The sequence below is a fragment of the Macaca fascicularis genome, chromosome 8 (genome assembly GCF_037993035.2).
Source record: "Macaca fascicularis isolate 582-1 chromosome 8, T2T-MFA8v1.1".
Lineage (NCBI taxonomy): Eukaryota > Metazoa > Chordata > Mammalia > Primates > Cercopithecidae > Macaca > Macaca fascicularis.
Genome location: NC_088382.1, coordinates 149,815,943 through 149,829,712, shown reverse-complemented (window position 1 = coordinate 149,829,712; position 13,770 = coordinate 149,815,943). Strand labels below are relative to the sequence as shown.

Genomic DNA, 13,770 nt, shown 5'->3' with positions numbered 1-13,770 from the left:
GGGATGCTGTTTACAGTCCTCACGCCAAATTTAAGAGGGCAGGGACTGGTTAGGAACATCAGAATCGCTTGGCGAAGATGCCTGTGAGTCAGTGATACAATGGATTTTGAGGCGTCGGGGCCGCTGTCACTCAACCAAGAGGAGGGTTGGAGGAGCATGGGTCCGATGAGGCCATGGCAAGAGGGCATAGGCCAGTTCTGGTGGATGGAGGTCATGTCAGTGGATCGAACTTTGAAGAAGCTAGTTTTGGTGGAAGAGTCCTCTCCCCTTTCGAGCTCTGCAGTGAAGAAAGGGGTTGTTGGTAGCGGGGGGTGCCCCATTCCTGGAGAGCTTCTGTTTGCACAGCAGCTTGGTTACTGTGTTGTTGGGCTCTTGCGTTAGCCAAGGGGACTGGTGTGGGAGAAGCTTCCCAGCAGACGCAGCAGAGGCCCCAGTGTGCAACTGCACAGCACATGCACGGAGCTACCAGGTACAGGAGGTGCTGTCGGGTGGGCTTGAGGCAGGGAGGACTGGGGAGGTGGCTTTCTCCGAGAGCCCCTCGGATTTCACATCGCCTCCGGCCTTCCTGCAGCCACATCCTCACCACCTTCTGACTGCGTGTTCAGGCCCTCCGGCATCATTATGTTTGTGCTGCAGCTCAGGCCCCCACTGTGTGGCTGCACTCTGTCTGCTGTGGAGAGCAGCAACCGTTCTCTTTTCTCCATGTCTACACACATGCTCCCCTAGAGCTCTCAGAAGGGCTGCTGGAGATAGCGGTGACTTTGGAGTGGGGAGTGTTGGTGGGGGAAGGCTTACACCACACAGGGGCTCTCTGCTGCCTGCTGCTTTGCACTGAGCTGTTGTCTGATTGGGGTACAATGGATCGGTGATCAGTCGCTGGTTTGGGAGTGAGACAGTCTATGGTGGGCAAAGGCTGATCAGAGCAGCGGAGCACCTCCTGAAGCCGCCAACTTTACCTGTGCATGAGTCATGTGTTCCCCTTTCTTTGCATGTCCATAATTTTTTGTGGAAAGCTGGATCTTTTAGATAATGGATCGTAGCAAGTTCGAGGCTGAGCCCCCTGCCCTCCCCTGTCGCTGCGTGTTGCTGTTCTTCTTGTTTGTCCGTCAATTTGGAAACTTGCCTTGACTTATCTTCGTGGAGTCTGTTTTCCTCAGTGTGTGATGTCTCCGCTTTGTTGATGATTTTCTCCTTCCTATTTTTACTGCTTACCTGGATTCCCAGGGCATGCCCCAGGTGCCCCAGAGCTTTGTGGGCAGCCAGTATTTGACTAGAGGTTGTGCTGACACACTTCAGTTCAGCAGGCCTTCCACCATTCTCCGATGGATCTACGTGTGCCTTGGGGATTGCTTTCAAACTTCACGGCTGTTTCTTTGGTCTGAATTCACAAGGCCTCACATTGAGTGAGGACCAGTGGCTCCTGGGGGCCCTCTCTGGTTTGTCCTGAGCGTGTGGGGGCTTGTGCATGTGCACAGCTGCCCAGGTTTCCAGCGTTGTGGGACCAACAGGCTCATTTGCGTCCTGCATAGTAGCAGACCCATGACATGGAGACAGCAGGGTTTGCAGCGAAGAAAGAGTTTAATGACAGCAGGAAGCCACACGAGGAGGTGGGAGGAGACCCTTGAACCCATCTCCCTGAAGAATTTTGGGCTGCGGGTTATAAGGGGGTCGTGGAGGGTGAGGACCTGAAAAGCTGGGGTCATTGGTTATGGTGAGGGGGATGAAACATCAGGATGTGGAAACTGCATTCTTTGCTGAATTAAGTCTCCATGAGGTCCTCAGACACCTGGCAAAGTGGGGTCCTTCAGGCCAGCTGATGTCAGTAGTTACAGTGGTATGCAGGACCTGAAAGAATATCTCAAAGGGAAAACGTAACGTTTTGTAATGTTCAAGTGGCTGTCGATGGAGCTGTTAGGGGAACTAGGGTCTTGGAGCAGGGTCTGTGTGATTCTGGGGCAATTTAGGCACCGGTAGCGCTGAGGAAGCAGGTCCGGCAGGCTGCCCTCATGATGAATGTGCTGCAGGCTTTTTTATTTTCTCTTCTCCCCTTCCTTTCTTCCCTGATTAATTTTGTAAAGTTTATGGAAACGGTGTCACTGGGGTAACTAGGGTCTTACCAAAGCCTTCTGTGCTCTTTCATGCTCTGGCTCTTCCTATTGAATTTCTGGCGGGTCTGCTGTTTTACCATCTCCCACGACTACTTTTGTGACTTTAGGCCAGCTGCAGTGTCACCTTCCCTGCCTGTTTCCTGCTAAAATCCACTGTTTTTTTTTTTTTTTTTTCCTTTTAATTTGAGATGGGAGTCTCGCTCTGTCACCCAGGCTGGAGTGCGGTGGCGCAATCTCGGCTCACTGCAGCCTCTGCCTCCTGGGTTCACGCCATTATCCTGCCTCAGCCTCAAGAGTAGCTAGGATTACAGGCGTGTGCTACCACACCCGGCTAATTTTTATATTTTTAGCAGAGATGGAGTTTCACCATGTTGACCAGGCTGGTCTCGAACTTTTGACCTCAAGTGATCCACCTGCCTCTGCCTCCCAAAGTGCTGGGATTGCAGATGTGAACCACCACGCCTGGCCTCCCACTGTTATTTTTGACAACAACCCTGGACCTCTGCCCTCTGATCCAAATAAAGTCAGCCTCTTCTAGCAGGTAGCAGAGCAGCAGCAGTCTTCTGCCTGTCTCTCTTGGCCAGGTGGAACTTGTGTGCCAAGGAGTTGGGGGTAGCAGGGGCAGTGGAATCAGCCCCTGGCTGAAATGCCACAGTCACCCTTCCTCTTCTCAAGATTAATGAGATTGCCATGAATAAATGCTTCGCAATTTGTTGCACGCCTTTGGTCAGTTTGAAAACCTTTAAATGCTTGTTCTTGACGACTTTGTCCGTTTGCATCTTTGCTTTTTGGGCAGAGGTTTAGCCAAGCTTCCCACTAAGCAATTCTGGAAATACCACCCCTCAGACCTATTTACCTTCTGGTTATTCTTTCAGAGTTGGGGATAGAATGAAAAGTGCTGGTTTGGAAAGATGTTCCTTTGGGCCTATTTGCATCTCAGGTGTTGATTCCTAAATGCTGGTGGAGTAGTGGAGAGGTTCGAGTGTCGTGGTGGCGTCCTGCAGCTCTGCTGGCTGTTTGCTGTGACAGCAGCTACGATTTTCTGTATAGATTATTGGCATGCTTTTGTCTGAGCGTTTGAACTCCTTCTAGACTTTCGCCATGGCTTTTTTTTGGGAGACAGAGTCTCGCTCTGTTGCCCAGGCTGGAGTGCAGTGGCATGATCTCAGCTCACTGCAGCCTCTGTCTCCCGGGTTCAAGTGATTCTCGTGCCTCAGCCTCTGCAGTAGCTGGGATTACAGGTGCACCACCATGCCCGGCTAATTTTTGTATTTTTAGTAGAGATGGGGTTTCACCATTGTTGACCAGGCTGGTCTCAAACTGCCAACCTCAAGTGACCTGCCTGCCTTGGCCTCCCAAAGTGCTGGGATTACTGGCGTGAGCCAGTGCGCCTGACTCGCCATGGCATTGAATACACTAGCTTGCTCACGAGTGTGGGCCCTTTCGCCATCTGTGTTCCTTGTTACGGTAGGGATTCACTGGCTCAGGCAGGCCCAGGGAATTTTGGGGAGCAGGGGGATGTTTACGCATGTCTGTGAAGCGCTTTGACACGGCTGCAGTGGTGTATTGATTTGTGTTATGCTGTAAGTCCACATGTGGGGTTATGGAAGCTTTTGTGGGAAAGGAGCCTCACTAGTGTCCCCTTCTGGTGCTGCTCCTCGTGCCTAGATCCTGCCAGGGGCCGTCCCCTGCCACCGGCGCCCTCTCATTGCGCAGCCCATTCTCATCCTCGGACTCCAGCCCCCCACAGAGTTTACTTTCAGCCCTGTGCTGCTTCGTGTCGTCCTTCCACCTTCCTTGTGCCATTCCAGACTTCCTCCCGAGTAGGACCTCCTCAAGGCCACAGAGGATGTCCTTGTTTTGCCTGGCCACCGCTGTATCACTCCATCCGTTTTGCAGTGCACCAGATATGGCACTCTCCCTTAAGCCCCTGCACCCCCACCCTCTGGCCTTGAGCAGAACTCCGGCATCTGGACAGCATCTGTATCCTGGCAGTGCTGACTGCAGAGCCCAGGTTCAGGCTTCCTTCCGACCCTCCCTCACTCTGCCTCTTTGCTCAGTTAAAGCACAACGTATATTGTGCTCCTGTTGTGGGTCAGTTACGGTGCTCCGGGGGGAGGGGACGCAATGATGGATTTCAGGGGCCTCCTTTTTAGGAGCCCTCGAGTTGGGGCTGTCATACAAGCCAGTAACTCAGCCTTGTCCACTGAGGACAATGTTGAGAAGCGTGCCGTGTGACGGGGAAACAAGGGTGCATCATGGCGCTCTTGACTTCATGGAACTCCTGGGCTGGTGGGCAAGATACAAGTAAATAAAACAGACAAAGTGGTTAGAATATAGGTGGTCCTCATTGCTATGGCTGCACAGAGGAAGCTGAGGAAGGCCTGTGAGAGGAAGTTGCGCTCAAATGGAGTATTGAAGGAAGACGAAACTGGGGTAAGCTAGCAGGCCAGAGTGGAGAGGGCATTCCTGAACCTGGGGCTGGCAGGTGCAGAGGCCCCTGAGGTCTGCGTGCGTACGGCATGCTGCTGCAGGCCTGCTGTCCTGAGCACAGGAGCACGGAGAGGGCTGAGAGGAGACTGAGGCCAGGCTGCCAAGGGTTTCAGAGGCATGCGACGTTCATTAGTTCCTTCCTTCACTTTGTGATCCACTCATACTTCTTTTGTGGGCATCTCTCACATTTTAGGTACTCTGTTAGACAATAAGGGGATTTTTTCTTTTTCTCACAGGCTAGGCTCTTACAGTTTAGGGTACAATTTCAAAATCTAGGAGATACTCTTCACACTTGGTTGGGTCTTGGTGCCTGTGGCATGAATTTTGTTTTCTTCAGTTGAGTGTTGCAAGGGTGAATGCACTGTTTTCCTTTGGAATCATTATAAATGTATATAGATATAGATGAATGTTTGTACATGTATTTAAACGTAATGATTAAAATATCATTACCATTTACCGAGGAACTCTTGTATATCAGGCACTTGCATCTAAATGGTCCTTTTGGATTCCCATGAGAGCTGTTTGAGTAGGTGCTATTATCTAAGGAGAAAACCAAGGCTCCTTGAGGTGATGTCGCACTGTCCAAGTTACCCACTTTGGTCTCTGTCAGTTACACTGTGACACCTTCTTCTGTCACTACACCTTTTCTGAATTTTACTTGTGGACAGAGTCCCAACGCCTCTGTATCCTGCCCCCAAGGCCTTTGATGCCTTCCCTGTGGACCATCAGTTCGTCAGTTCTCTGTCTCATTGCTCCCATGCGACCCCCATCTGCCCTTGGGGACCAGCCGCTTTTCTCCAGTGGCCTGGGCACCCTCCAGGGCTTTAATGTGGGAACTGAGAGTAAAAGAGCTAACATTTATGGATTGGCCTCTGTGGGGCAGGGACTGTTTGGGTGCTTGCCATTCCCGAGTTTCCTCAATCCCTGTAAATATCCTGTGAGGTGAGTGGGGAAACTGAAGTTTAGGGCAGACTTGCCCAAGTTCACCGAGTCTTTGGCTGGTGGAGTGAATCTGTGTCTTTTCCTGTTTTGTTTTTGTTTTTTTTGTTTTTTTTTTTTTTTGGAGATGGAGTGTCGCTCTGTAGCCCAGGCTGGAGTGCAATGGCGTGATCTTAGCTCACTGCAACTTCCACCTCCCGGGTTCAACCAGTTCTCCTGCCTCAGCCTCCCAAGTAGCTGGGACTACAGGTGCCTGCCACCATGCCCAGCTACTTTTTTTTTTTTTTGTATTTTGGTAGAGATGGGGTTTCACTGTGTTGCTTGGGCTGGTCCCGAGCCCCTTAGCTTAGGCAATCCACCTGCCTCAGCCTCCCAAAGTGCTGGGATTATAGGCGGAGCCACCGTGCCCGGCGCCCGCCCTCTGTGTCTCTTCTAATCTTCATTCTGTGGTCCAACCCTTAAGGCGGACAGGATCTAATGGGAAAGGTCTGTGAAGGGCATTCCAGGCAAAGGTGCTGTGCCACCCATGGGAGGAGTGTGGGTGCGTCCTCGGTAAGAGGGAGCAGTTGGGTTTGCCTGAGCTCTGTCAGTGGCTAATGTGGTGAATTTCAAACCTGTGCAATCATGCGGCATTTTCTGGTTGTCGAGGTTTGTCTTCTGCGGGACGGCTGAGCCTCTCTGGGGACTGGAGCGGGAGCTGTGCAAGTGAAGTGGCTGACACTGCTGTCTGTGGGGACGTCTATTGCTGTAGGGGCATCTGGCACCATGAGCTTGTTACAGAGCCCTTCTCCCTGAAGCAGGAATGATGTGATTTAATTGGAATCGTGCTAAACCTATAAAACTATCACCGAGGAATGGTGTAGTCATGGAAACAAGTAATTCAGTGAAAGCTGCTCCTAGGGAGCACCCTGAGAAGTGGGAAAGATAACGTGTGTTTCTCAGGTTTTCCAGAAAGATGCCTTCCTCCATTTAGCTAGAGTGACTGTGTCTGTCCATGTTCACGACTGTCTTTCCTGCATGCCTTGGGAGGAATCTTCTAGGGCTGAAAATAGGGACTTTGTGAATTGGATGCGCCTTAGAAACAATATTTATGCAAGCCAGAGGAGACAGTCCAGCTTTCCTGACTCTCAGCATCCCCCTCTGTAAAACCGAATGACAATGCTTCCTTCATAGGGTTGTTGCAAGGCTTAAATGATAAAAGAGCCTGGCAGGGGAAAGAAAGAAGGCTGGACCAAGTCAGGAAATAATTCACTGGGACTTCATTCTTGTATGTAAGGAGGAAAATGAGATTTGGTCAGTGAGTCCAGGTCAGTCACAGTCCTGCTGGTTGTTAACATCAAGAGCAGCTCTGGACTAGGCAGGGGTGTAAGGGCCTCTGGAACAGGTAGGTGTCAGGTCCCCTGAGTGGCTGGGGGTCTGGTCTTTGCCCAGATCAACTGTGGACCTTTGGCCAGGTACTTAGTGCTGCCTAGTCTGGCTTCCCCCAGCTGCAAAGCCAGGCTAGTGTCTACCTTTTGAGTTGGATATGACGTGCATAAAATCATGTCATCGTGACCAGAACATGGCAGGGCCTCCATTGAGAGCCCTTCTGAGAAGGGCCCAAACTTGGTGCCCACATCACGGGCTGGGGCTGCAGAAATGCCGGCAACAGGAGGCTTTTCACTGAGTTGGACTGTGTGCCGTGCGTCACAGCACACCCCAAGTAGTGCTGTGTGTCACTGGAGGTGCCCATGGCTTTGCCTGTTGAAGGCATCCAACTTACTCACAGCCTCCAGAGCTGCATAGAGCTGTGGGAGCCAGCTGAGACTTGGAGGATAAAGCATTCCAAGTGGCTGGAACGACGGCGAACCGTCAGGAAGTCGACACCAGTGTGGACGGCTGCAGCCATTGATCATGGTGCGCTCTCTGGCTCTGAATAGATTCCATTTCCTCCGTGTGCAGTACTGCTCTGTAAACACTCCACACCTGCTTGTAGCTTGCTGGAAAGCAGTTTTGAAATTCTAACAAAACCATTTTGCCAGGAGGTGGGGCCAGGCCTCCCTTAAGCTCTGTGCACAGTTGGCTTTGGCAAGCCTATTGGTTCATGCTCCCCCTTGTCAACATCTTGTCTCTGAAAATTTGAGCAGGTAGATGTAATAGCTGTAGCTTCATTCATGGGCAGCTCCCATGGGAGCCAGGGGTTGTGCTTCAACTTTAAGAAATTAGAAAAAAAAACGTAGATTAAACCCAAAGTCAGTAGAAAAGGAAAGATCAGAGTGGAAAACAATGAAATAGGAAACAAAAACCCAACATAGACAAAGCAACCAAAAGCTTATTCTTGAAGAAAAATTAATGAAATTCATCAGCTTCCAGCCAGATTGATCAGAGAAGACACAAATTAACAGTATTAGAAATGAGAGAGCTGGCATTACCACAGATTTTATAGATATTAAAATGATAAGAATATATTATAAAAACTTTATGCTAATAAATGTGAAAACTGAGATGATGTGACAAATTCCTTAGAAGACACAAAATACCAATGCTTACACACAGAAATAGACAACCACAATAGACATATCCACTTAGGAAACAGAATGTTTTGTTAAAACCTTCCCATATAAGCTCATGAGGGCTCAGAAAGAAAATCGAAATGGAAAATATAATAAAATAAAAAAGTCAACAAAAAAAAAAGATCAGAAAGTAAAAAAAAAAAACACACAACTTTTTTTTTTTTTTTTTTTTTTTTTTTGCTCTGTCACCAGGCTAGAGTGGTGCAGTGGCATGATCTCAGCTCACTGCTACCTCTGCCTCCTGGGTTCAAGCGATTGTCCTGTCTCAGCCTCCCGAGTAGCTGGGATTACAGGTATGCACCACAACTCCCAGCTAATTTTTGTATTTTTAGTAGCAACGGGGTTTCACCATGTTGGCCAGGGTGGTCTTGATCTTTTGACCTCATGATCCACCTGCCTCAGTCTCCCAAAGTGCTGGGATTACAGGTGTGAGCCACCATGCCTGGCCAAAAAAAAACTTTTTAAAAAGACAAAAGAAAAAAAAAAACCTTTCCCATAGAGAAAATTTTGGGTCCAGATGGCTTTACTTATACATCTTACCAAACACTTTATGGAGAAATAATATGAAATCTATGTAAATTCTTCTTTCAGGAAACCTGAAAATGAAGGAATACTTCTTAAGTCATTCTGTGAGGGCAACATTTCTCTGATACCAAAACCAGGCAAAGAGATTATGGGGGAAAAAAATCCCCAAAGAACAAAACCCCAAGCACTACAGACCAGTATCCCTCCTGACCACAGATGCAAACATTTTAAGCAAAAATTGAGCATCTACTATCTAACCCTATTAGTAAAATATTGACTGATTGGGGTTTATCTGGGGAATGCAAGGTTGGCTTAACGAGAAAACCTGCAAATGTAATTCTCCATATTAGCAAACTAAAAATGGAAAACTATGTGTGCCATCTCAAGAGACAGAAAAAGCATGTGATAAAAACCCAGCATCTATTTAGAATGAAAACTCTCAGCAAACTAGAAACAGAAGGGAGCTTCCTCTGCCTGATGAAACACATCTATCAGCCCTGGGCAGCTACCCATGTCCTTCAAGGTGAGAGGTGGCCTGTGCTCGCCTGAGGCCAGCCATCCGCACCTGCTTACTCGGCTGGACAAGGTGTGCCTTCTTGCATTCCCGGCCCTGCGCTCAGGCTCTTTGCTTGGCTGGGCCTTCTCGCTCACTTCCTTTCATTCCTGGGGTGCTCCTCCGTCCTCCTGGGTGAGCTCTGAGGTCACCTGGTCTGCTGAGCCTTCCTCCGCAAGTGGTGTACCCAGAGTCAGGCCTCTGGGTCCTGTGTCCTTGCCTGCTGTCGGTTCCCTCCTAGATGGTAGCACCTCCCACACTGTTACTGTTGTCCTTTGCTTATACTGCTGAGCTCCCTTCACTGTAAGTGCCTCATGGCCATGGGCTTGTGACGCGTGCCTTCTGTAAACATTTCTTGACCTGGATATTCCAGACAGTGAGGCCAGACAACCCCTCTCCACAGGGTTGCCTGGAGATTCTCTTCATTAGTGAGGCAAAGCAAGACAGTAAGGTATGTTTTATCTCATTCGATCAGAATAAAGCTTACCTTTGGGTTTTCTGGGATCTCAACAACATTCAGATACATCGTGTAAAATATGTTACTTTAGCTTTTAAAATAAAGAATTGTGGGATGTTTATAAAGTTTCTATATACTTTTATATGTTTTTCTTAAGAGACAGAGTTGTACTCTGTTGCTTAGGCTAGAATGCAGTGGTGTGATCACAGCACACTGTAGCCTTGACCTCCTGGGCTCAAGTGATTCTCCTGCCTCAGCGGCTGAAGTAGCTGGGACTACAGGTGCGTACTACCACAACTGGCTAAGTTTTGTATTTTTTGCAGAGATGGGATTTCAACATGTTGCCTAGGCTGGTCTTGAACACCTGAGCTCAAGTGATTAGCCTGCCTCGGCCTCCTAAAGTGCTGGAATTATAGGCATGTGCCACCATGCCTGGCCTTCCAGCTAATTTTAAAAATATATATTTTAAAATTTTTAATTTGTTGTAGAGATGTGATCTGGCTTTGTTGACCAGGTTAGTCTTGAACTTCTGACCTCAAGTGAACCTCCTGCCTTGGTCTCCCAAAGCACTAGGACTGCAGGTGTGAGCCATCACACCCAGCTAGCTTTTATATTTTAATAATTACAGTTGCAAATTGACCAAAAGAATCTGTAAAGACAACGTAGAGCAAATATATTTAAGTTTAAAAAAAAAACCCTACGATATATAACAAATAGCATTGTTTCTTAATCAAGCTGTGTTACAAATTTAAAAATGGTTTCCACGAGCCCTTTGGGGCCTGGGGGCAGCACAATGGATGTTCCCATGAGCGGTGAGGAAAACATGTATTATGCCCGTTATTCCTGGAACACTTACAGCAGCCTGATGTGTGTGAGGCAGTGTGGCCACAGGCTTGCATAAGACATGCTTCTACCCTTGGAGATCTTGCAGTAGAGCCGGAGGAGAGAACATCCACAGAAGCAGTGGCGCCCAGCGCTGCTCTTGCCGTAGAGGTGTGCAGTTGGGACTGTGGCCTTCCTTGGGGACAGGCAGTGTCTTCGTCATCTGTTTGTTCCCAAGACATCCATGTAATCATTGGTTTGCTGGGTGGGAAAGGGGGTGGGGGCAAAGGGAAGCCAGGAGAGAAAGGGCTTAGGCCAGGGAGGGAGACGCAGCTAGCGGGGGAGTGGGGTGACATGGAAGAGAGAAGGCTTCCCGGAGAACCGGACGAGATTATTCAGGCAGACGGGGGGATGGGGAAGTCAGGAGAGAGTGGAGGAACCCCCCACCTCCCTCCAACAGCAGCAGCAGCCACAGTGTCCTTCCAGCATTTTCCGACGCTCACTTGGTGCTGGGCCCTGCGCCTGGGGCTTCCCCTGCATTAATGGTGTGCCCTCACCACGGACCTGTGAGGCGGGGGTCACTCCCAGCATTCCTGTTTTCTAGATGAAGACAGCGTCATGGCCTGCTGGGTGCATCGCCCTGAATCACCTCAGTAATTCAGCGGCGGAGGCAGGCTTGGCACCGGGCCGGCCGATGGCAGAATTCACAGTTCCGGCCCCTCCACTAGGCTGGCACGCCCAGGCATGGCAGGCAGCCGAACAGGCCGAGGCCAGAAGAAGAGCGAGACAGAGGCTCGGGATGTGACGCCGGGGAGATTTAGCACGGTGACAGTGTTTACAGATTACTTCCCTCATGACTACAACTTCACATCATTCAAGTGGAAATGACTGAACAGCTTAGCAAGATGAAGTTAGCCCAAGGTCAAGCAGTTACTAAGTAGAAGTTAAAATTCACATCAGGATAGGTCTGAATCCAAAGTTCACGCCATTTCCATGATATCATGCTGCCCCTTTATGTATAATTTCTAAGTTTCCCAACTTATTATGGGATACAAAACATTCTCTCTCAATTCAAACCATATTTATAGAGCAGTCGAGTATAAACCCTTTAGCCTATCTGACCTTCAGTTTCCAATCTGTGAAATGCAGATAATAATACTTTCTCTCGGGCTATTGTGAGGAGTTAAGTGTCTGCTATTAGCCTTGGTAGATAAGAAAAGCTTACAAAATGGCAAATCCAATTCAGTTCCAAATTATTTCTAATCTGTCCCAGTAATAGTTACAGAGACAGGGAATTTCTTTCTACAAAGTTTAAGCATAAAAGCTTCAAAGGAATCCTTGAATCTGCTCAACAATTTCAAAACTGAATGAGAAATGTAGAAGAGATGTGGAGAGAGTCTGCTGCGCGTGGAATTCTAACACAGATGTACGGACGGAGAGGGGTGGATGGCCTGTTCCTTGAGTTCCTGTGACCCCTTAGAACCTTTGCCTTCCATGATGATCACTGGCTCCCAGAACTCCCGTGACATTTCATGTAATCCGTTCCTTCAGCAAACATCCAGTGAGCGCCCAGAGCACACCCAGTTCTCAGTGCTGGGGGCGTAACAGTGAACAAGGCGAAGTTGCCGAGCTGACATCCGGCAGAAGAGACAAGCAGCAAACAAATACCGTGTGGACAAACAAGGAAAGACGTGGGAGTGACTCCTGCTCGCCCACAAAGGCCTCACCACAGAGATGCCATGAAAAGGCGGAGTGCGTCCGTGAGACCCCTTCTCGGCCTCCGTCAGTGACAGTTTGCTGTGCTGAACAACAAACGCTATCTGAACAACATCAGCACCAACTGCCAGCGTTTTAAATGATGGTCTCCCCTTGGCATACATGGGGGATTGGTTCCAGGATCTCCCACACACCCAAATCCACACATCCTCTAGTCCTGCACTTGGCCCTGCAGAACCCCCGAATATGAAAAGTTGGCCTCGCAAATATGTGGGTTTCACATCCCACCAATACTGTGTTTTTGTTCCACCTTTGGTTGAAAAAAAATCTGCTTCTAAGTAGACCTGCGCAGTTCAGACCCATGTTGTTCAAGGGCCGATGGCATGTACGTGCAGTTTCCCCAGTAGACTGTGTGTGCCTGAATCAGAGTGGGATACCACAGGAACCTATGCATTTCCAGTGCCTGCTATAGGGGCTGACATGGAGCAGGCTGTCATTAGATGTTGGGCGAGCGAACCAGAAAGCAAATGAAATGACTTCTAAAGAATTGCTCTGCTCTTCAGTGTGTCTTTCTGTTGATCACAGGCTGCTACATTTGATCATGCCAGCGCCTTAAGGCAGTGGCACCTACATTAGGCTGAATCAGCATCACCTGGAAGGTTGGTTACGCCGCAGCTTGCTGGACCCCATTTTCAGAGGGCTTGGGAGTTTGCATGTAGAATAAGCCCCCAGGTGCTGCCGCTGCTTCTGATGTGGAGACCATGCTTTGAGGATCGCCGCCTTAAGAGATGAAATATTTTTCAAGTTGTTTTGACATTTTTTGTTGTCTTTAGGACTAGACCACAAGCATCCTTATGAACACTTCTGGTGTGTCTCATGGAAATGGTACATGGTAAGTTCTCTCTAAGTAGCTTAGTTTGGGATGCCTCGGCGACTGATAATACCTGAATTCCTGAGAAGGAATTTTAATAAACATTTGAGATGAATCTTTTTTTTTTTTTTTTTGAGACGGAGTCTCGCTCTGTCGCCCAGGCTGGAGTGCAATGGCGTGATCTCAGCACACTGCAACCTCTGCCTTCCGGGTTCAAGTGATTCTTCTGCCTCAGCCTCCCAAGTAGCTGGGACTACATGCGTGTGCAACCATGCTCGGCTAATTTTGTATTTTTAGTAGAGACGGGGTTTCTCCATGTTGGCCAGGCTGGTCTCAAACTCTTGACCTCACGTGATCCTCCTGCCTCGGCCTCCCAAAGTGCTGGGATTAAAGCATGAGCCACTGCGCCCAGCCTGAGATTAAATTTTAATGTAAGCATCTAATTAATCTAGGCATTGACATGTTTATTTGGGGGAGGTCTAGAAACACTTGTCTGGCAAATGTATACAGCCACCAGCCCTGCTTCAGCATTCTCCCAGGTTATGATTCATGGCAGCAAAACACCAGGATTCTCAAAAATCCTCAAATCTTTGCAGGATGCTGTCATTGAGAAGCACCAGGTAGTTCATCTGCAGCGTCCACAGGGACTCTGGGGAATCTTTGCAGTGCTAGGTGAGACTCATGAGCTATTCTCTTAAGACCAGCCACCACCAGTGCGTTCAGCATGATCCATG

At 48.9% G+C, this 13,770-nt stretch overlaps 1 protein-coding gene across 11 annotated transcripts in view; it reads left to right on the top strand.

Moving 5' to 3' along the window:
* The window catches only part of TRAPPC9 (trafficking protein particle complex subunit 9), a 726,907-nt gene that overhangs the window by 233,396 nt on the left and 479,741 nt on the right, over window positions 1–13,770 (top strand). The gene's annotated exons all lie outside the window — the stretch shown is intronic.